The 21,073-nt window shown below is 45.9% G+C and overlaps 1 protein-coding gene across 4 annotated transcripts in view; it reads left to right on the top strand.

Moving 5' to 3' along the window:
• The first annotated feature begins 15,570 nt into the window (after positions 1-15,570).
• Positions 15,571-21,073, top strand: part of ACTR3B (actin related protein 3B) — a 50,647-nt gene continuing 45,144 nt past the window's right edge. For 3 of the 4 annotated variants that reach the window (XM_029921178.1, XM_029921168.1, XM_029921174.1), the window contains exon 1: positions 15,571-15,626. The gene's annotated coding sequence lies outside the window, so the exon portion shown is untranslated. The remainder of the gene's footprint in view (positions 15,627-21,073) is intronic. The other variant, XM_029921186.1, reaches the window with a different exon arrangement.

The following is a 21,073-nucleotide window of genomic DNA, read 5'->3' as shown; positions in this document are numbered from 1 at the left end:
TTTTGGATAGACTTTAACCTCAAAATAGGATTAAAAGCAAAAAGCACACACAAACCGCCAGGACCAAGGACAGAGGCATCCTTGAGTTGTAGACAGTTGCCGCTGTAGTTGGGCCTCTGATTTGGCCTCGGTCTCCCTGTCTGACAATTAGGAGAGTCATTGTCACTTAGGTAATTGTTGTCGTTAGGAAGGAAGAGGAATGCCTGCTTCTCAGGTGGAAAAGCTTTTTATCTCGCATGAAATTCTGGAAGAAAAATTCACGTTGAACTGCATACAGTGAACAATAGTGATGTAGTAGACAGTGTACCAAACAGTATATATATATATATATTTTTATTGCAGAGATGTCTCACCTCTGTGACCACACCTCCTCTCTCATAGTCCCTGAGGCTGCCTTGGTGAGCACCACTGTTTTGGGGGCCGGGAGAATACGGACCAAGGTTCCTGTTTGATCTGAAGATAAAGCTCTGTTTATTTAAAGGGATTAGTGGGTGACAGAGTTTTAAGAGAATATTCCACACATTCCAGTCTTGTTTCTCAACTTTTTTTTTTTTTTTGCATTTTTAAAAAAGGTTTTTAAGGAATCTTCATACCCAACATGGGGCTCTTGAACCCACAATCCTATGATCAAGAGTGGTGCACTTCCCTGACTGAGCCAGCCAGGTGCCCCTTTTCTGGCATTTCTAAACTAATTTTGAAAAATAAAAGTTCAGATCTACTGAAAAGCTGCAAGAAGAATCCCAAACTACTGTATGTTCTTCACCAGCCATTAGCATTTGCTCCATCATTCTCTGTATTAGCTGTGCATAGTATTACTTTTCTGAACTGTTTGAGAGTAAGTTGCAGATCTTGTGTTCTTTTGTGCCAAAATCCCTCAGTGCATACAGGGACTGTCTCTTCTGTCATCACAGACCAATGACGAACGTAAAAGAGTCCAACATTTATGCAGTGTTCACGCAGCCTGGAGTCCCAGGACTGGCCCTGTGATGCCTTGTGGCCTCTTCTTGTCCAGCATCGCACCTTGGGTTTCGTTTTGGATCTTGTCCAACTGGACCAGTCCCGTGGCCATTTTCTGTTTTTCAGGACATTGCCATTTTTGGAGCCAGTAGCTGCGTATACTGGTCCTCGGTGTAGGCTTGTCTGGTGTTTCTGCAGGATAGATTCAGGGCACGCATGCATTTTTGTCAGGAATGCCACACAAGAGGCAGCCTTCTGTCCGCGTGCATCCGGCCGGAATCTCCCTGCCCCCAGTGTTACCGAGATGTAGTTGACAGAGAACGTGGTCGAAGTTCAAGTTGTATGACATTTTGATTTGATGTATTTTATCTCTCGCAGAATGATTTCCACCACCACCGTAGCTTTTGCTAACACCTCCCTCATATCACATAGTTGCCATTTCTTCTTTGTGGTGAGAACGTTTAAGGTCTCTTAGCAACTTCCAAGCACATAAGACAGTCTTACTGACTCTAATCGCTGCACTGTGCTTTTGATTCTCAGAACTTCTGCCTCGAGTCAGAAGGCTTAAAATAGCGATCTGCTTCCTTTTTGCTGAAGCTTTCTTGGGTTCTTTGGATGGAGTGATGTCCACTATATTTCTCCACAGCACAGTTTCCCCGTTTATAATTAATGTCATTTAGGGAGAGAGATCGGAGATTATGCGGATAAATACCTATTCTTTCCTTAAACTGCCACCCATGCGTTTTCGTGTCCGCTGGTGATTTTTGCCCTTGTTGATTACTGCAGCGGGGTTGCCAAATCGTAATTATTTAAACTCTAGCATCATTTCTACATTTATTTATGTTTCACTGTAAGGGTCCCTTTTTCCTCCCATCGTCCTCATCTAGTTACCATTTGTAGGTGCTATCGTTTTATTCAAAAGTTCATAATCCATTGTGCCATTCTTGCTGTATTCGGTGGGTTTTTATCTGTTATTGTCATTATTTGTTTCGCTGCCTCAGTTGTTCCAGATCTGGCCGACAGACTCTTCCCGGCCTTCTTTAGACCTGTCCCCGTCTTTTTTTTGCGTATGTCACTGTTCTCTAAAGACTTCAGCGATAGTCTTGTGCATGCGTACGTCTTTTCTCTGGGATGGGTTCTAGAAGTGGGGTTTCTAGGTCAGAGGGTAACTGCGTGCGCAGGCTTGCCCAAGTGCGAAATCCCGCGAGCACTGTGTAACCTCACCAGCAATGTGTGAAAGGGCTGTGTCTTCTGACAGACTCAGCAACATATTTGATTTTTACCAGCCTAGAAGGTAAGAAATGATGTTATGTTTTTTTAGAGTTTATTTATTTATTTTGAGAGAGAGAGTGAGCGAGGGGAGGAGCAGAGAGAGGGGGAGAGAGAGAATCCCAAGCAGGCTCCGTGCTGTCAGCACAGAGCCCGATGCAGGGCTCCCCATGAGATCATGAACTGAGCTGAGATCAAGTGCCTGAATCCTAATCAACTGAGCCAGCTAGGTGCTCCAGTGACAGTAGAATTTTAATCTGTGGGAAGATGAAGATCTCTTCATGTGGTTAAGAGGCATTACATTTCCGTCTCATCATTTCTCTAGCTCATTTTCCAGTGTGCTTTTGGGTTTGTGCTTTTTTGATTTTGGAAGCTCTTCTTGTGTTAGGATGTGCCGCGGAGGCAGGGCGTGGTTACAGGGCTGTTGTGAAAAAGTGCGGTGCAAAACAGCCCAGGGGCGAGGCGGGGGGGGGGAAACCAGGAGCAAGCGCACACAGTCCTCAGTGGAGTGACACAGATGTCCGCAGCCAGCTCTGACGGCACACCGAGGAGGCTCGGTGACAACTTGTGCCCGCGTGACGGGGCGTGGCCGTGGCACCCCTGCCCAGCGCAGGCCGAGATTCCAGAACCCCGTGAGGAACGGGATGCCCAGCATAAACTGCTGTTCGCACGGTCTAGGCGCAGAGAATGCCATTTAGGGAATGGGGGACCCTCCTGACACCTCACTGCCCAGACGCCAGCCAGAGGCCCGGCGCGCCAGCAGACTTCTCTAAAGAGAGTCGCCCTGGGCCGTTGGCTGTCCTCTGCACGCGAGGGCGTCTGCTCTCTATGACGTCAGTGGCAAGTGCCTTTCCCCTCTGTATCAATTGTTTTTTGCCGTGCAAGTATTTTTTAAAGCAATCACATTTGGTTTTTTTTCCTTATTGTTTCTAGAGTTTGAGTCCTAAAATTTTTTTCCTCTGTTCCCAGGTTATTTTGTGTTTTTTTCCCTAATGGTTTCATTCCCCTCCCCCTATTTAAGTCCTTAGTCCGTTTGGAATATATCCTCGGGCGCATGTATCGGGTGAGGAAGGGACCCGGGTGGGACCATCGCTGTCTGTTTCCCTTTTGGCTTTGTCGTTTATCTCAGCATCGTCTGTGAAAACAGCCCTGCGCTTGGAGACGCTGTCTTTATCATGTACTAAATCTGTCTATGCAGTTGTGTTCATTTCTGGATTTTGTTTGGAGTTGCATTAATTGGTCTATTCATAAACCACCACCGTGGGGTTTAAATTACTGAGGCTTTAGAATGACTTAATACCTGGGGATGCTGGTCTCTCCTACACATCCCGTTCCTTTTTTAGGGCTTTCCGAGAGATTTTTGCTTGTCGGTCCTCCAAGTGAGCTTATCGTCAGCTTTTCTAGGTCTGAGGGTGGCATGGGGGGTAGGGGAGAATGCCTCATGGCATTTTTATTTGGATTCTATTAAATTTGTAAGTTAGTTTAATGAGGACCGGCATCTTTATGATGGTGAGTCCTCCTATGGAAGACCATGGCTTAGCTTTCCATTAGTTCAAGTCTGTTTGTGTCTTTCAGGACTACTGGTTCCCTCAACAGACTTACTGCTAAGTTGACACATAAGGCATGTGGTGTCTGTTTTGCTGTCATAAATGGTGTCTTTCCTTCCTTTCTTCCTCCCTCCCTTCCCTTCCTTCCCTCCCTTCTTCCTTCCTTCCTTCTTTCCTTCCTTCCTTCCCACAGGGCTTGAACTCACAAACTTGAGATCAAGATCTGAGCTGAGATCCTAAGTCAGACACTTAACCAACCGAGCCACCCAGGCATCCCAGTGTGTCGTTTTCAGTATGTTCTGTTTTTCTTGAGCACATTAAGGCTGTTAGGTTTTTTTGTGTGTTAATTTTGTGACTTGCTTCTTTACAAGATACTCTTGTTTGTATGAATTTTTCCCTTGATTTTTAGGGTTTTCCAGATATAAATCTTTGGCAAATAGAGAGTGTTTTGCCCCTTTATTTCCATTGGTAGGGGCTCTGTTTTTTTTTTTTGACAGTGCAGTGACCATTACCTCCAAAATAATGTTAAATAGGAATGGAGTTAGTAGGCATTATCCTTTTGTTCTTTAGTGGGGAAGCTTCTGGTGTTTCTAAAATATTACACTGGCTTTTGGACTACTCTGTGTGTGTGTGTCTGTGTTAAATACACACATGCACACACAAGTATGTGTTATGTATGCACATGTATATGTGTATGCATGTGCACACACGTGTATATGTGCGTACACACATGCACACACAAACACGCATGTATGCATGTGCACACACGCATACAAATACACACACGTATGCATATGTGCACACGTTTACAAATACGTGTATGCACACATATACGTACACACATCGTGTCATTCGTTTCTAGTTTTTGGAATATTTGTAGCACAAGTGGGTGTTGGATGCTGTCAGATCTCTGTCATAAGTGTGACAGGCAGTTCTCTTCCTTGGCCTGTTAGTACGATGGTTATATTCACGGACTGCCTAATAGTGAGCCACGCTGGCATTCTGGGATAATCCCCATTTGATCACGATGCATTATTTTTTGATGTGTAGGTAGATTGTGCTTGTTAATATTTTATTTAGATTTTTGCATCAATGTAAGTGGGACTGATTAATAGTTTAGTTTTTTGGTGTAATTATTGTCAGGTTTTGGAATCAGCGATACACTCTCCTCATAAAACAATTAAGAAGTTCTGCTTCTCTTTCTGTGCTCCGGCATGGTCTGGGGTAGTAGTGGGATTGCCTGAATTTTAAGGTCTTGGTAGAACTCCCCCGTGGAACTGTCTGAACTTAGTGCTTTCTTGAGGGAGAGTTCTTCCGCTCACCCTGTTTAAAGCCTGTGGGACTTTCCATCTCTAGTGGAATCAGTTTTGTTGTGTTGTATTTGTCTAAGAAAAAATCTTTTCATCTAGGTTGTTCAAATGTATGTATATAGTAGCCCCATGATTTAAAAAAATGTCCTCTTTTATGGTTAGTTTTCCTTTTGTCACTGAAATTTATTTATGTGTTTTGTGTTCCTCCTTTTTTCTTGGTTCACCTGGTAACCTGCCTTGTGGATCTTTTTTCAAATGATGAGCTTTGGGGTTTACTAATTAGTTGTTATTTTTCTGTTTTTTGACTCATTTATTCTGCTTTTATGTTTATTGATTTTTTTTGCTTTCCTTTATTCTGTCCCTTTATTTTTGCAGTCAAATGCTCTACCACTGAGCTACACCCCCTGTCCCTTTATTTTTGAACTGGACATTAATTTCATTTTTATTTTTTCCTTTACTGGAAAAGGCATTTATTACCACAATTATTTTGGCTGACCTATTGTAGGCTGTATGTATCCCTTAGACTTGGATCTATTTTTTTATTATAATTTTTAAAAAATTTCTGTATTTTTGTTTTGAGTTCCCCCATAACTGAATATTTCAATACAAGTATGTTTTAAAATTTTCAGGTAAACGGGCCTGTTTTTTTTATTTTTTATTTTTTATTTTTCGGCTTTTAATTTCTGGTGTTTCGGGATGGCCAGAGAGTACCGTTTGCTTTGTTTAAGTTCTTTGGACTTCATGTGTCTAAGACCTGGTCAGTTTCGTGAATGTTCTGCACGGACATGATGATCTGCTCTCTACTCATGTGTCGAGTTCAAGTGCACCTGCCTGTGTGAGCCCCTTTCTAGTGGTGTTCTCCGGGCCTTCAGGGTCCCCCCAACGCTGTGTTGGCCTGAGAGCCGTGTGTGGGGTCTTCTGCCCTTCTTTCCCCTGGCCGGACAGGAGGGGGCGCTGCCCCGCGGGGCACCTCTGTGTCAGCAGATCGCGTCTCCCCGAGCTGGCCCTTGGGCGCTGTGATGGTGTCCTGGTTTCAGGGGCTTTCCGTCCCCAGGAGTCCCGCCTCTGCTGGGCCAGAGACTAACTGGACGCTCGAAACGGGCCAGACCGACAGCAGGGGTCTCATTTCAACGCAGTGCCGGAAGCTTTAATGAAGCGAGCGGTTCATTTAGTCACTTGTTAGGTTTACATAAAAATTTCTGATCTTATTAGAGTAGTATGCACACCGATTAAAAGTCAGGCGGTGCCCAGCGTTCTGTGAAGACACAGTGGTGCTGCTGCCTACTTTCCTCTGTCTTCAGAAACCACCGCCTTCAGCTTCTAATTCTGCTTCTTCCAGCATTTATGGATTTCAGTGTTTCTAAATAATACGCACATCAATCTATTGATTGTCAGTTTTCCACACTATCTCTTTAATTGTTTCAGACTGGGGCACCTGGGGGGCTCAGTTGGTTAAGCGACGGACTCTCGATTTCTGCTCAGGTCGTGATGTCACGGTTCGTGAGTTTGAGCCCCGGGTCGGGCTCCCCCCTGACAGCGCAGACCTGCTTGGGATTCTCTCTTTCTCTGCCCCTCCCCCACTTGGGCTCTCTCTGTGTCTCGTAAGGGTTAGAGTCTCTCATCCTGCCTTTGCCCTCTTTCTCCTTCCCTGTCCTCCCAGTAGGGATGGATTATTGCATTTCCGGTTAGTTCGTGACGGAGGTTTGCGTCACCACATGTATGCGGATACGCTTCCTCATTCATTAAAGCGTGCCATAATAATTTTTTCTCGTAAGTTTGGTTTTTATGGAAGTTCATGATTGTCGCCTTTGCTTGGGTTTCTTTGTATCCACTGCGAATTACTCTCTGTATTTTCAAGTGAGCCAGCGTCTCACTGCAGTTTTCTGCAGGGTTAGTCAGGCTGCGGAGCCCCCTGGTCAGCTTGTGGAGATGGTCCTGCTGTAGACTTCGGTCCTCCGCTCTGGGGTGGTGGCTCCCCAGGCCCGCCACACAGCCTGGGACTTGGCTTATGACCTTCTAGGCGTTTCCTTTGCCTTTCTCCTGGGTCGAGTTGGTTTCCTGGGTCCTTCCTCCCCACTGGTGGCCCTCCAGGAGCCAGCGCTGAGGCGGGGAAGGCACCTGTGGTTCTGGGTCGGTGCCATTGACCTGCCCGTGGCCTGAGTCCCTCATCCTGTCCCTCCTGTCTGACAGGTGCACCTTTGTCACCCTGGCATGCCCCGCCGTCACCCTGGGGGCTGACAAACCTCTCCTGTGTGCTCTCTGTTCTACGCCGTCCTCTGTTTTTGGTTTTCTCCTTTGTTTTGCCAGAGGACATCCTCCAGTAGCTTTCTCAGAAAGAGTGTGCGCGACGTAGTTGTTTACCTTTCTTGCCTGTCTGAAATCCGTTCTCCCTAACCCTTCCCATGGTCCATCATTGGTTGTGGTGTTGGAAGTAATTTTCCCTCAGAGTTTTTCAGACACCGATTCTTCGTGTTCTTTCTTTTGGTTTTGCTGCTGAGAAGTCTGAAGACTTTGTCAGTGACTTTGCCTTCCCTACTCCCCTTTCTGGAAGCTTTTAGGGTATCCTCTTTGTCTCTGGCTTCTGAAATTTCACAACACCGTGCCTTGGAGCCAGTATTTTCCTCTGTTGTGCTGGGCATTTTGTGAGCTCCTGCAGTCTGAAAACTGGCATCTTTGAATTCTGGGCAAAACTTTTAAATTATTTCTTCCTCTGCTCTGTGTGTGTGTGTGCGCGCGTGCGCGCATGTGCCCATGTGTGTGCTCTTTCTGGAACTCCTGTTGTTCATGTGTTGAATTTTTAGGCTGTTTCTCCAATTTTCTAACTTTTCCTCCCTTGTTCTCCATTGTTCTCTCTCTTTTCCTTCTAGGATATGCCTTGCCTTATTTTCTAGCCTTTCTCTTCAGTTTTTTCCCCCCATTTTTGCTCGTATTTTCAGTTTCCAAGAATTCTCTTTGTTTTCTAAATGTTCATTTACTAATAGTATCTTGTTTTATTTTTTGAGTGCGGCATCTTCTTGTAGGGTACTGATGATGGTGTTTTTATGGAGGTGTTGGGGGCTTTCTCCCTATATAGGTTTTGTTTCTTCTTTAAAAAAAATTTTTTTTAATGTTTTAGGTTTTGAGAGAGAGCAAAGTGGGGGATGGGCAGAGAGAGAAGGGGACAGAGAATCCATAGCGGGCTCTCACTGACAGGCCGATAGTGAGCCTGATGTGGAGCCCGAACCCAGGAACTGTGAGGTCATGACCTGAGCCGAAGTCGGACGCTCAACCGACTGAGCCCTCCAGGCGCCCTGGTCTTGTTTCTTCTGAGTTTAGATTTGTGTGTTTTCATCTGTGGTCTGAGGTAGAAAGTTCCCTCAGACGTTGGTAATTTCTGGCTAGCTGCTTATGATTAGAAGTCAGAAAGTGAAAAACTCATTGGACTTTCTGAATGTGTAGATTTGCTTATTGATTTGAGCTTCACCAAGGGCAGTACAGACAGGTCGTTTGTCAGGGCGTCTGCTGGGATTAGGGTCTTTAGATCCCTCCTTTTGGGCCGGTCAGTTTCCCCAGAGACTACACTTCCAGTCTTCTGTGTGGGGGGCCGGGCCTGGGTGCTGGGGTTCTGAGAGCTGAGAGGGGGAGAAAGCGGGGGTGGGACGGCGTCTGAGCCGCGTACATAGTCAGGCGACCCTTTGTTTTCCGAATGGCCCTGGTGTCTCCCGTGCCCAGGGACTGCCAGTGGAGACGCTTCCTTTAGTCTCCAGAGAGCCCCCGTGCGGGCGTGCCCGGGCTGGAGGGGGCCGCGGCCCAGCGTGGGTGGGCCCTGGAGTCTCAGTCCCACAGGGGTCCGTGCTGCCCCGGTTCGGCAGCCTTCCAGGATGCGGGGTTGTGTGTGCTGGGCTGGCTCGTGGCCGTGGCCGTGGCCTCTGCCAGCTCTCCTCTCTGCCCTCCGGAGCCAGACTCTTGCTGGCGCCTCCCCTTCGTTTCTTCCCGTTGTTGGGGATTAATGTACCTTTAAAAAGTCATTTTGCTTTGATTTTTGTGGGGCTTTGGGACCAAGGGAAATAGTGAAATCATATGTTTAGTCCATCATTTTAACCTGGAAGTTAGAGTTCACTGTATAATGATTGGAATCCACAGAGAAGTTAGAGTTCCCTTTATGATGATGAAAATCCACAGAGAGACTGTACCTCGGGATCTTCTATTTTCCGAACCTAGGGCGACAAACGCCACATAGAGAAGGACTTATGGACAAGTGTATTTGGTAACGTAGGGTTCACAGATCAATAGACAAAAGAAGGATATTAGATTTAGATAATTAATGCATTTGAACTTGTATATTGCACTCTTTGTCCTGTGAACGGAGACTGTCCTTTCCTTTTCAGTGGCCCAAGGAGGGCACGGAGACCTTGCTCGTGTGTTAATTTACAGCACAGAGAGGGTGTGTATCATTTAGAAACTACAATTAAGATATGACGGTAATTTTAGTGTCATGAGAACTGTATTCTAAGGCAGTTGTAGCCCCCCCCTTGGTTTTTTAACTGAAGACTGTAGGAAGGAGTAATTTTGGCTGAAGTTTGTGGTTTGGACTGGACCTCAGAAGGGGTCCTCCCTGTACAATACAGTTTGAAAAACACTGTTCTAGGATGTGACATTTCCACTTTTAAACATAGATTAATTGAGCTTAAATTGTCACCTTCTGCTCTAGACACATGGCTGTGGGAGGAATTTTAACTATATATAAATATGTTGAGTTGAAGTAGATTAATTCTCTGATGGCAGAATTGAAAAGCCTGTGTTACTGCCGTGGAAAAGTAGTGGCGTTTAACAGAACAGTGAAAGAAGCTTTGCCCAAGAGCTGTTTCAAATGTTTGGGGCAAATGAGGATATTTTGTATTTACGGAAAGAGCCCGCGGAAGGGTACGCAGGCAGGAGGTGGCGCGCAGGGCGGGGTGCACGGCGTGGGCTCGGGCGAGACCTGGCGTTCTCAAGTTTGAGCTGGGAGAACACGCGTGTTTACAAGGCAGAGTGGTAACGCTTGGTACCATTTTATGTAGCTATTCATTCCGTGGCCATGTGAGGAAGGGTCTCTGGTCGGGATGCACGGACGTGGCACTGAGTTTGAGAATGTGGCGAAGTGTGTGTATTTTTGAAAGCAATGCCTACCTCTCCGATGCCGGCTATCCTTTTGGGAGATCATGTTTAAACAGGAAACCCAGGGCTTTTAAAGCCAAAGTTGTTGGTCTTGATCCCTTACGTACACACATTTGGGACGAGTTGATTGACATGACTCTCTTCATGTGGATGAAGAGACATACATAGAACTGGAAGAGAGACAATATGAGACTTTAGAGAAGCGAGGGACTTTCAAAGTGGAAACGACACAGGAAGTTCAGGAAGAGAAACAGTAGATATGATCATCTCAACTGTGAGCAGTTCTATTCCAGGAAATGTATAACTGGGAAAAATTGGCGATGTATGTGAGCAAGCATTCGTATCCTCGGTGTGTAAGGGTTCGCACAAACTGGTTAGAATCCAAAGCTGTAGTAAATTATCGAAGGGTCCTATGTGGAAAAATACACATGGCTGGTCTGTTACATTTAATAGTAACAAAGTTATCAAATACTGGGAACCTTTTACTTTTTGGATTAGGAAGCATTTCCTGGAGATGGTAATGTATAACATTAGGTAGGGATCAGTATTGTTCCCCTCTTACGGATGAAGAAACTAAAGTATGGGGGGGGGTTAGTTTACTTGCCTGAAGTAACACAGTGCTGTGTTTTGAACCCAGCATTGTGAGTCTGATTAAACTCCCTTAGGTCACAAATATGTCCTGTTTTGCAACTCCTTTCAAACTGCATTGCCTGTCTGTGTATGGCTGTGACATAAATCTGCTTCATTTTTGATGGCTGTATAGCGTTTTATGGAATGATTATAATTAATATGTTCTATATTGATGGCATGTGAGTGTTTCCACCGTTTTGTTGTTGGTTTGCTGGTATAATGCTGCAGTAAACATTTTTTTGTTCCTGTCTTTTTTTGCCTACATCAAAGAGTGCTTCCTTGGGGTAAATTCCCAGAAATGTGCCATTAGGACAGTAGGGTATATGCATTTAAAGTTCTGATAGAGAATGTGAAACTTGCATGTATATTGACTCTTCAGCCCCTTTTACTATCTCCCATGTATAACTTACTGCCATTGTCCTCAGTATTGGCCCAGATTTTGGATGGTCTTGCAGTCAATTTGTAGCTAGATTTAATATTTAATGTTTCTTTTTTTAATATTTATTTTTGAGAGAGAGGGAGAGAGGGAGGGAGGAAGAGAGAGGCAGGGACAGAGAGAGGGAGATACAGAATCAGAAGCAGGCTTCAGGCTCTGAGCTGTCAGCACAGAGCCTGATGCGGGGCTCGAACCCACGAACCATGAGATCATGACCTGAGCCAAAGCCGATGCTCAACCAACTGAGCCACCCAGGCATCCCGATATTTGATGTTTCTTAAAAGAATAGTACTCTTCCCATGTAGGAGTCAGACTTTTCTCAGTCCATTTGCCTGCTTGTGTTCTGAGAGGTCTTCACATACAGCCAGCTGTCTCTGTGTCTCCACCCACCCGTCCGTGTGGTTTAGTCCTAAAGGCAGAATCCATGTCGTCGCCACTGCGTCTAGGACCTTTTCATACAGCATAGGTTCTCACTTGTTCTCATTAGGTTGGAGAGTTGTAGGAAAGTTGTTGATTTTCGTCTGCTTGTTTAGTAACTGGCCATCTTCCTGAATATCCCATTTCCTTTAATTTACTACTTAATTTCCTTAGGTAGCTGCAGTTCCCATTGCCTAGTAAATTTCTGTCTTCCCCTTCCTAGTGTTACTCCTTTTATTTAGTTCCTTGTGATTTGTATGATCTAGTGATTTCTAAGCATGTTGACCATTAGAACCACGGGGTTGGGACAAGGGATGTTAAAAAAAAGAGGTGCCCAGGCCGCCTCTCTGGGGACTCCCGTCACTGATTCTGGGACAGGTGCTGGGCATCTGTATTGTAGAAATTTCCCCAGTGACCTGTTCAGTGGGTTTGTTACATTTTTTCCGGGAGCCTATCCAGGTGACCTTTAACGGGCCTGCCGGAGAAAGTAGGCCACGCTGCAGTAAAACCCCATTTGAAAGCCTGTTTCTAATAGGGGAACATTTTGAGGAGCACTTCGAGGCTGGCACTCGTGCCTCCCCCGCCCTCTCATTATCCTCACAGCGTGCCTGCCCCGCACGTGTTTCTGGCCAGGACACGGGTGGGATGAATTAGCGCCGCTTCGGTTTCCTCAGCGGTGTCTGGAACGTGGTCTATGCATCGTGTTGATTCTTGTTTTTTGGTCTTGCTGTTTATATAGTTCAGCTCAATGTGAGCTCATCTCCAAGGGGCACGCCGGTCCACGCTGGATTGTCCTCGGAGAGCATTTGAGGGTGAGGGCTTGTTAGCTTACGTTTGCAGGGTTCTAGCTAATAGGTTCTCACTGATGTTTGGTATGAGCCTGGCTTGAACAAAATTTTATTAAAATTTTAAATGTGAATGTTTCTTAAAAAATCTTGTTAGACATTCGTTACATTGCGGTTATTCAAAGAAACTAAACCTCAGGTGTGTTTGCTGCTCTATGAGGGGAAGCACGGAAAACCCGAAGATAGTAAGTGCCCACAAGTGATGGGGATGGGAGGGCTCTGTCCTGTGGCCCTTGTTCCTAATGGCTTTGGTTTTGGCAGGAGGGCAAGGGAGGGTCTCAGGGTAATTTCTTTATACATGAGAATATTAATACACCTTAATTTTTTTGATGTTTATTTTTGAGAGAGAGAGTGAGAGAGACAGAACATGAGTGGGGAGGGGCAGAGACAGAGAGACAGACACAGAATCCGAAGCAGCTCTAGGCTCTGTGCTGTCAGCACAGAATCCGATGCAGGACTCGAACTCACAAACTGTGAGGTCATGCTCTGAGCTGAAGTCGGACGCTCAACCAACTGAGCCACCCTGGAGCCCTGAATTTTAATGTATCTAAATGTTAGTTTGCCTCAGTCATGAAAACCTTTGCTTAATATCACTGATGCTACGTTACCTGCGTGACTCCGTGACCGGGCCTCCCTCGAAGGCCGTGCTGTCTGAGCACAGTGGCCTCGGGTCTCACAGCCGCTGTCACATGGCCTGTGCTGGTGGCGCCCTCAGTGTTCAGTGAAGTTGTGGAGCTGCGGGTCTAACGTGCATGAGCCCGTTTCTGCAGGCTGCCCTTCGCGGCCCTGGGCCCCGGCTCGCGAACCCGGGCACCAGCACAACTGTGGGAGGAGATCTGCCGTCTGTGCACTTTGTTTCCACCACGACGCACCGCGGCCTGTCTGTGGTGTGTGGTGGGCAGAAGGACCGCACGTGGCCAGAGAGCGTCGTGTGTGCGTTTTCCGAACTTTTCAAAGCTTTAAATTAGGAAATATTACAAACACACAGAAAAATAATAGTAAAAATCTTTATTATTATTTTCTAAAAAATATTTATTTGTTTTTGAGAGCGAGCGAGCCTGAGCGGGGGAGGGGCAGAGAGACAGAGACACAGACTGAAGCAGGCTCCAGGGTTGGAGCTGTTACTACTGCCCAGCAGCCCGCCCCAAATATAACACGTAGACAGCACTGTTCTAGGGCTTTCTCCGTTACCCTATTTATACATAAAACTCACTAACCCTAGGAAATAAGTTGTATTATTATGCCCATTTTACAGGTGGAGAAACTGAGATCCAGATAGGTAAAGAACTTGCCCAAAGTCGTATATTTGGCAAATAACAGAGCTGGGACTTGAACCCAAGCCGTCTGGTGCGGGAGTGCATGGTCTTAACCAATTCAGTGCACTCTGTTGACTTTCAGAGATACAAAATATAACAGATAGAAAGGATACTTAGCACCTCATTTTAATAAATGTTAACATTTCACTGTATTTGTTTCTTTTAAATAACCTCATTGCACAAACAAGTGTTTTCTCATGTGTAAATGGCAAGATTATGCTTAGAGGATGGTAGTTCAGTGTATTGTGTATGTGTGTATGTGTATTGTCTGGAATATCCCTCCAGAACGGTGGTTGAACTGGGAATTCTTGAAGTTCAGTATATGTTGGTTTCCTTCGGGAAGTCCTGGCTCGGGGTCAGTGTTGACACCTCTGGGTCTGTGAGCCCTGCAGCGGGGCGCACTTGGTTTGTGGGTCAGGTAATTTGTGGAGCTTGGAGGCCCCACGCATGGTCCCAGAACCTCTGGTAGGCCCGACGACTTTCAGAGCCCAGCCCTGCCCGGTTCTTGTCGCCCCAAGTTGGAGACTGAGCGGCAGGCATGATTCAAGCCGAGTGAACTTGCCGCCTTTGGCTCCCCGCACCTTCTTCATTCACTACGTGTTCAAAAATAGTAAAATTAGCATATGGTAAAATACATTTACAAATCATAAAATTAATCTATTAGAATTTGGGATGTAGTACCGCATCCAAAACTTTTAGTATCGAGCATCTTGACATAATTTGTAAAATGGAATGAATTAACAAAGCGACTTCCACGGCCGCCGGGACGTGGTTTTCTGCACCAAGTGGTCCCTCGGGGCACGGGCCGTCCGGACCTCGCCGCTCGCTCACGCGGCCTAATGAGAACGGAGGGGCTCACTAGTCCTTGTGAGTCTCAATTTTTTATTTCCGGCAGATGGTTCTCAGTGGTGGTCCCCGCCCTGCCACTTAAAAAAAATTTTTTTTTTTTTGGTTTAAGGGATTAGCAAATGCTTTTGGAACAGATAGTAGTATTTTGGCATTTGTTTTAGTTAAGACTTTTGGAATCCATCACACAGAGAATCTTGACAGAAAATGGGCTCATTTTGAAATGAGATGATAGAGACGCTCCTGTCAGATACTCTCAGGAGGTGGCGGTGGCTGCTTTTAGACAGATGCCGTGACATTTTAAGAAAATTATATCATCATTTTTAAACCCCGCCTTCCCCCCCTCCTCCAAAAGTTCATGAAGTTTGAGAAGTAAGTGCACTTCTCTGAGAGCCGGCTCTGGGGTGTAGCCTGCTCGTTCAGATTTGGGTTCCTGTTGTGTTCACCAGCTGCTTGGCTTGGGGCAGCCGAGTGAACTTCCTTCCCAGTGCCTCAGTTTTCTCATCTGCAAAATAGGGACAAGAGGTACTTTCTTTGCAGGATTTTTGTGAAAAGGGCGTAAAAGCACTTTGAGAGTCGTTAGGGACGCACAAATGTAATTTATGTGTTAATAATGCATGTGTGCAAAAGTTTTCTGCCAGTAGAGAGAAGCTTCACATTTTATGTTTAATAACAGCTCGCTTATCTGAAGTTAGTGTTTGATTCGCAATCATCATAAGCTTTTTTAATTTTTTTCTCCCCCAAGTGAATATTTTGAGGCTTGATAATTTAGGGCTTGGAGAGCTTATGATAAAAGACGCTAATGGGACCCGGAGGACAGTGCCTTTGTCTAAACCTGTGTTGATGACTTTGTGCTTTTAGGTACACCAAGCTTGGCTACGCAGGCAACACTGAGCCACAGTTCATTATCCCTTCATGTAAGTACAGCCCCGCCCTCCACGCTCATAGCCCCCGGGTTCTCCCTGCCGCCCGTGTCCCAGGCACGTTCGCTGCCTGCCGTCTGCTGTTACTAGACTGCCTGGTGACCGGGGAGGGTCATGAATGTGACACCTAGTCCTGAACATTGCTGTAGACCCTAGCCGTGGCCTATCCCCCCCGCCTCCCCCGCCGTCCCCCAGACTTTCTGGCCCTTTGATTCTCTTCCGAGAAAGCCCCTTGTCACTGTCATTGGAGTTTCAGCCTGGGTGGTCGGCACGGGTGTTTCCTTCCATCATAAACGTCCGAGCTGCTTTGGAGAAATCGATCTGGTCCATTAGGGGTCACATGTCATTTTAAGTACAGTTTTATTAACTTAGCAGTTCCGTGGACTGAGGATCCATTGTGCTGCACTACTGACTCTATTGAAAGACCCTTTAAAAAAAAAGCCCAAAAAATGAGAGGCCTGTGACGGTTGCATTGTGTTCAGAGTGTCTGCTTTTGTTTAAATCTCAGTCAGTACAGAGTGATGAACATGAAAGAAGTGCCCTCACTTTTTGGCAAAAGGGTATCCTACCCACTCTTTGTGCCCCACAGGAGCCTCCAAGGTGGGACCAGCTGTTTTTAGGGGAGAAATTTCCTCTGAAACTTTTAAAATTCCCAGTTATTACTCGGAGACCATGTACCAGAGTAACTGTGTCAGTCCAGAGTGAAGGGGAACGCTGCCTCCGGAGTGTAGATCTTGTACGTTGTTCGGGGTCGTGGGGCCAGGGACACGGTCGGGACACTCCACGTGAGCGGTATGGAACATTGTGGAACACAGCCCAGGAGAGCTGGGGAGACGGGGCTTAGCGGTTACCCCGGGGAAGGCGCAAGCGTTTTCGGTGCATGTGGGTACTCACCTCACTAGAAAGTGCGCCCCAGGTTCCTCGAGAATGTTTTGTTTCCCTTATTCTCCTTCTGCGCTTGCTGCGTAACTGATCATGGATCTGACTTCTAGGTGTGAGCACCCCGGCACCCTGATGGGGAGTCCCTGTCACAGGCACGGTTCGTCTGCTGTGCTCTTTATTTAACGTTCATCGTTTGCTGTCACAGTTTGCTGGGCCGCCGTTAGAAGACACCGCAGGCTGGGTGTCCCAAGTAACAGAGGTGTATTTGGTCACAGAGCAGAGGCTCCACGTCCCGGATCAAGGGGCCATCGGGACGGGTTTCCCGTGTGGCCTCCTCACTGTTCCCCACATTCCTTTCCTCTGTGCGCAGCTGCAAGAGAGACCTCTGGGCTCCCTTCCTCTTCCTGTGAGGACGACAGTTCTCTTAGATTAAGGCCCACCTATGACCTCGTTCAACTTTTATTCCCTTCTTATAGTCCTCGCATCCACATGCGGTCACACGGGGGGCGGGGGAGGGCAAGGGCTTCAACACAGGAATTCTTAGGAGACACAGGTCCAGCACGTTTGGTGCTTTGTAGGCAGGCTCAGTCTTCTGAGAACTGTGTTATTGTGAATGCCCCAGAACTTGGTCATTCCATGTTGAATTGGTAAATTGGACTTTCTGACTTTTCAAAGCAGATTGGATTTTAACCTTGAGAAGCACCACGGCTCTCAAAGGCTGACCTTGCACCTTTTGCTTTCATGTGTTGCCGTTTAAAACTGTCAGCAGCGTTCAGCTGGCTGGCCCATTTGACCTGTCATCATTAACAGGGAGGAGAAGTGAAGTCGTTAGGAGCAGGATTTCATTCACTGTCAGACCGCAAGGCGGCCCTCAGATTGGTGCTGTCAGAACCTGCACCGCAGCAGAAGCTGGAGGAGCAGGGAGACGTCAGGGTGGGGGAAGAAGCAGTGGTTATGCAGTCGGCTGAGTCCCTTGTAAGAGCTGGCGGGCGCGGGCGAAGACTCCTGGGCACGAGTGGGCTTGTTGGGCCGGGTCGGGGGCCTGGCTTACCCCGGGCTCTCGGCCTCACTGCTCATCTCCGTTCCGGGAGCCGAGTCCTCTTTCTGGTTCTAGAGGCTGCGTTGACAAGGCCAAGTTCAAGACACATGTGTCCACGTGGCACCTGCAGAGAAGGCGGAGCGTGTGTGGATGTGCGTAGGCGCACGGCTGGCGGAGCCGGGGGTGACCGCTCTCCGCACGGTGGCAGGAAGTGTGGCTGGGCGTGTGGGGCAGGGCCACGTGTGAAAGACGTGGGTCTCTTGAGGGGTTTTAATTTTATGTCGCACCCAGGAGTTTCCAGGCTGTTCCCTGAGGGGCTCCCCGGGCCTGACCCAGCAGCGGCCCGTCTGGCTCTTCCCGGGCAGCCCGGCTCCTGTCCAGGGTGCTCTGGGTTGTTCCAGTGAAGGTTTTTGTGGCCTTTTTTGGTCTTTAAGTCGTCAGAGTGTATCGCGTCTCAGAATGGTTTCCAGTGGCAGAGTGAGGACATGTGTGGTGAGTGTGTCCCGGAGGGAGCTCGTGGGAGGTGCAGGGAGGGGTCAGGAGAAACCACACACACGTCAGACGTGCGGTGCTTGAAGAGTTCACGGTGAGGGTCCGGTTGGCATCAGGTGACGGCTTCATGCTCAGAGGACTGTCTCCACAAGAGATGGAGACTGAGCCCAGAGGTGGTTTTTTTATTGAATAGTTAAAAAAATTTTTTTTAACGTTGATCTATTTTTGAGAGAGAGGGAGAGAAAGAGAATCCCAAGCAGGCTCGTGCTGTGAGTGCAGAGCGAGGTGTGGGCCTTGAACCCACAAACCGTGAGATCGTGACCTGAGCCGAAAGCAATAGTGGACATGCTTCATTGACCAAGCCACCCAGGCACTCCTGTTACATAGAGTTAAAAAAATTTTATTTCAGCTGAAAAATGTTGCAAAAGATAATACAGCATAGACCTGTGTACCCACCCACCACTCAGAGTGAACAAATGCTGACATGATCTCATCCTGTAGATATGTAAACCCATGCATCAGAGGGGGCGGGGCCCTCTCCCTTCCCCCCCCCCCCCCCCCCCCCCCCCCCCCCCCCCCCCCCCCCCCCCCCCCCCCCCCCCCCCCCCCCCCCGCCCGCCCCGTGTCCCCATCTCCATCTCTCCCTCCTCTGCCGGGAACATCCGGGGCCGGTGTGTTCTGTCCTGACCTTAAGGAACAGGGTTCCTTAACTGTATGTGGCCTTGTTCGTCAGTTCAGACCTTTCCAAACGACACCATACTGTAAATTACTTTCAGCATTGTCCTTTTATAAACAAAAAGCCCCTTTACTAATAGGTTTTTAAGATTTAGCAATGTTGATGTATATAGTTCTCAATCAGAGTTCTAACATTTGAATCTCAACAATTTTTTTTTCATTTGGGCATTTTCCAGTTTTCTCTGTTATCCAAAGTGGTGCAGCACACCTCTCTGTACGCACATGCGCTGGTTTCCCAGGTGAAAATAAGGAGAAATGAGGTGGTTTCATCATGCAGGTGCACACCTCCTCAGCCTTCCCTGCTGTTGCCTGCTGCTCTCTTGAGTGTGTGCTGAGTCGGTGGTGGTGGAGGGTTTCCGTTTCCACACACCCTTGACAACGGTTGATATTGGTAGACTTAAATTTTCGCCAGTCTAACAAATGTGGAACGATGCATCATTTTATAAATTTGCATTTCTCTGACGACTAGTAAGGTTGGGCACCTTTGATTGCCTGTTCATATCTTTGCCCATTTTTCTATTGCATTTTTTTGGTCTTTTTTTTTTTACAGAGTTTTATGGAGATGTCTTTGTATACTCTGAATATTATTTTGTTGCAAATATTGTCTCCTATTTTATGGCATCTTTTTAAATTATTTTTAAAATCTAGAAATATAAAATTTTGATTTAGTTAAAATATTCAGTACTTATTTTCCATTTATAATTTGTTTCTATCTTGAAAACTACATTTTTTCTATATTACAAAGTCATAAAGAGTTTCTGTATTTTCTTCTGAGAAAATTTTGAGCTTACCTTCTGAATATGGTGTGAGATAGTTATTTTACTTATTTTCCAAGTGGAAGGACACTTTTCCCAGCACCATTTATTGACGAGCGCATTCTAATTTGTTACATCTTTTAAATCATACTGTGGTACCATATATGCTTGGGAATATTTCTGGTGTTTTTGTTTCATTTATTTGTGTGTGTATCTCCACATTAAATTCATGCTGTCTTAAATATTATTACTTTGGCAAGTGTCTTGATATCTAGTAGGTATGGTTCCTCTTCCTTTTCTTTTCTCAGAATCACCAAGGTTATTCTTAGGCCCTTACTCTATTACAGATTTTATTTTATTGAAAGAAATGTTTATTTATTTTTGGGGGGGAGAGAGAATCCCAAGCACGCTTGGTGCTGTCCATGCAGAGCTTGTTGTGGGGCCCCGTCTCACGAACCATGAGATCATGACCTGAACCAAAATCGAGAGTTGGACGCTTAACTGACAGAGCCACCCAGGCGCCAGGCACCCCTTCACTACAAATTTTAAAATTAGCTTCAGGTCCATGAAAAATTATAATGGAGTTTTGATTAGAGACACATTCAGTTTATAGATTAATTTGGGAAGAATTTGACTTCTTTATGAATTGAGTTTTTCTATCCATGAATATGGTGTGTATCTTGTTTGTTCATGGCTCTCATGTTTTTCAGTCATGTTTTGTAATAGTCTTCATAAAGCTCATACACCTTTTGCTAAATTTAATTGTAGGCACCCTTATGTGTTTGTTGCTGTTGTGAATTTTCTAAAATTATGATTTCTACTTAGTAATTGCTGGCATGAAGGGGTGCTATGGAGTTTTTTTGTTTTTTAATGCAGCCACCTGACTTGATTCTCTTATTTGTTCTGTTAGCTTGCAGATTCTTGTAAGTTTTCTACATTAACTGCAAGTAATGGTTGTCTCTTCCAATCTCAGTATTTCATTTTTTTCCCCTTGGTCTTTTGTACTGGCCAGAACTTCTCCTTAGTGACGAGAGCTGGTGCTTTTGTTATTCTTATTTTAAAGATGATCATCTTAGTGTTCCACTAGTCATTGCTCTTGGTTTTTGTGGAAATACTTTTTTTCAGGTTAATACAGTGCCCTTTTTATTTCTAGTTTATGGAGAGCTGATTATATGGTTTTGGACATTTAAGGTCCTACTATGTCTATCATATTAATTACATTAATATGTTTTCAAGTATTAAACAGTCATTTATTTCATTCTTGAGATAAACCTTACTTTGTTATGAGATACCAACTACATGCTGAATTGTATTTGCAAATATTTATTTGGGTTTTTGCATCAATATTCAAAAAGTGAGGTTGCTCTATAATTTTCCTTGTATGTTTTTGTCTGGTTTGAATATCAAAATTATACTGACTTTAGGAGATGAATTTTTCAGCTTTCCTACTGTTCTTTAGAACAGTTTATATAAGATAGGAATTATTATTTCTTGAAGGTTTCATCAAATATATGACATTCTTTTGGGAAATATACTAA

This window comes from Suricata suricatta, chromosome 2 (assembly GCF_006229205.1).
Source record: "Suricata suricatta isolate VVHF042 chromosome 2, meerkat_22Aug2017_6uvM2_HiC, whole genome shotgun sequence".
In the NCBI taxonomy this organism is placed as follows: Eukaryota; Metazoa; Chordata; class Mammalia; order Carnivora; family Herpestidae; genus Suricata; species Suricata suricatta.
This window is presented reverse-complemented; position numbering and strand designations above follow the sequence as displayed.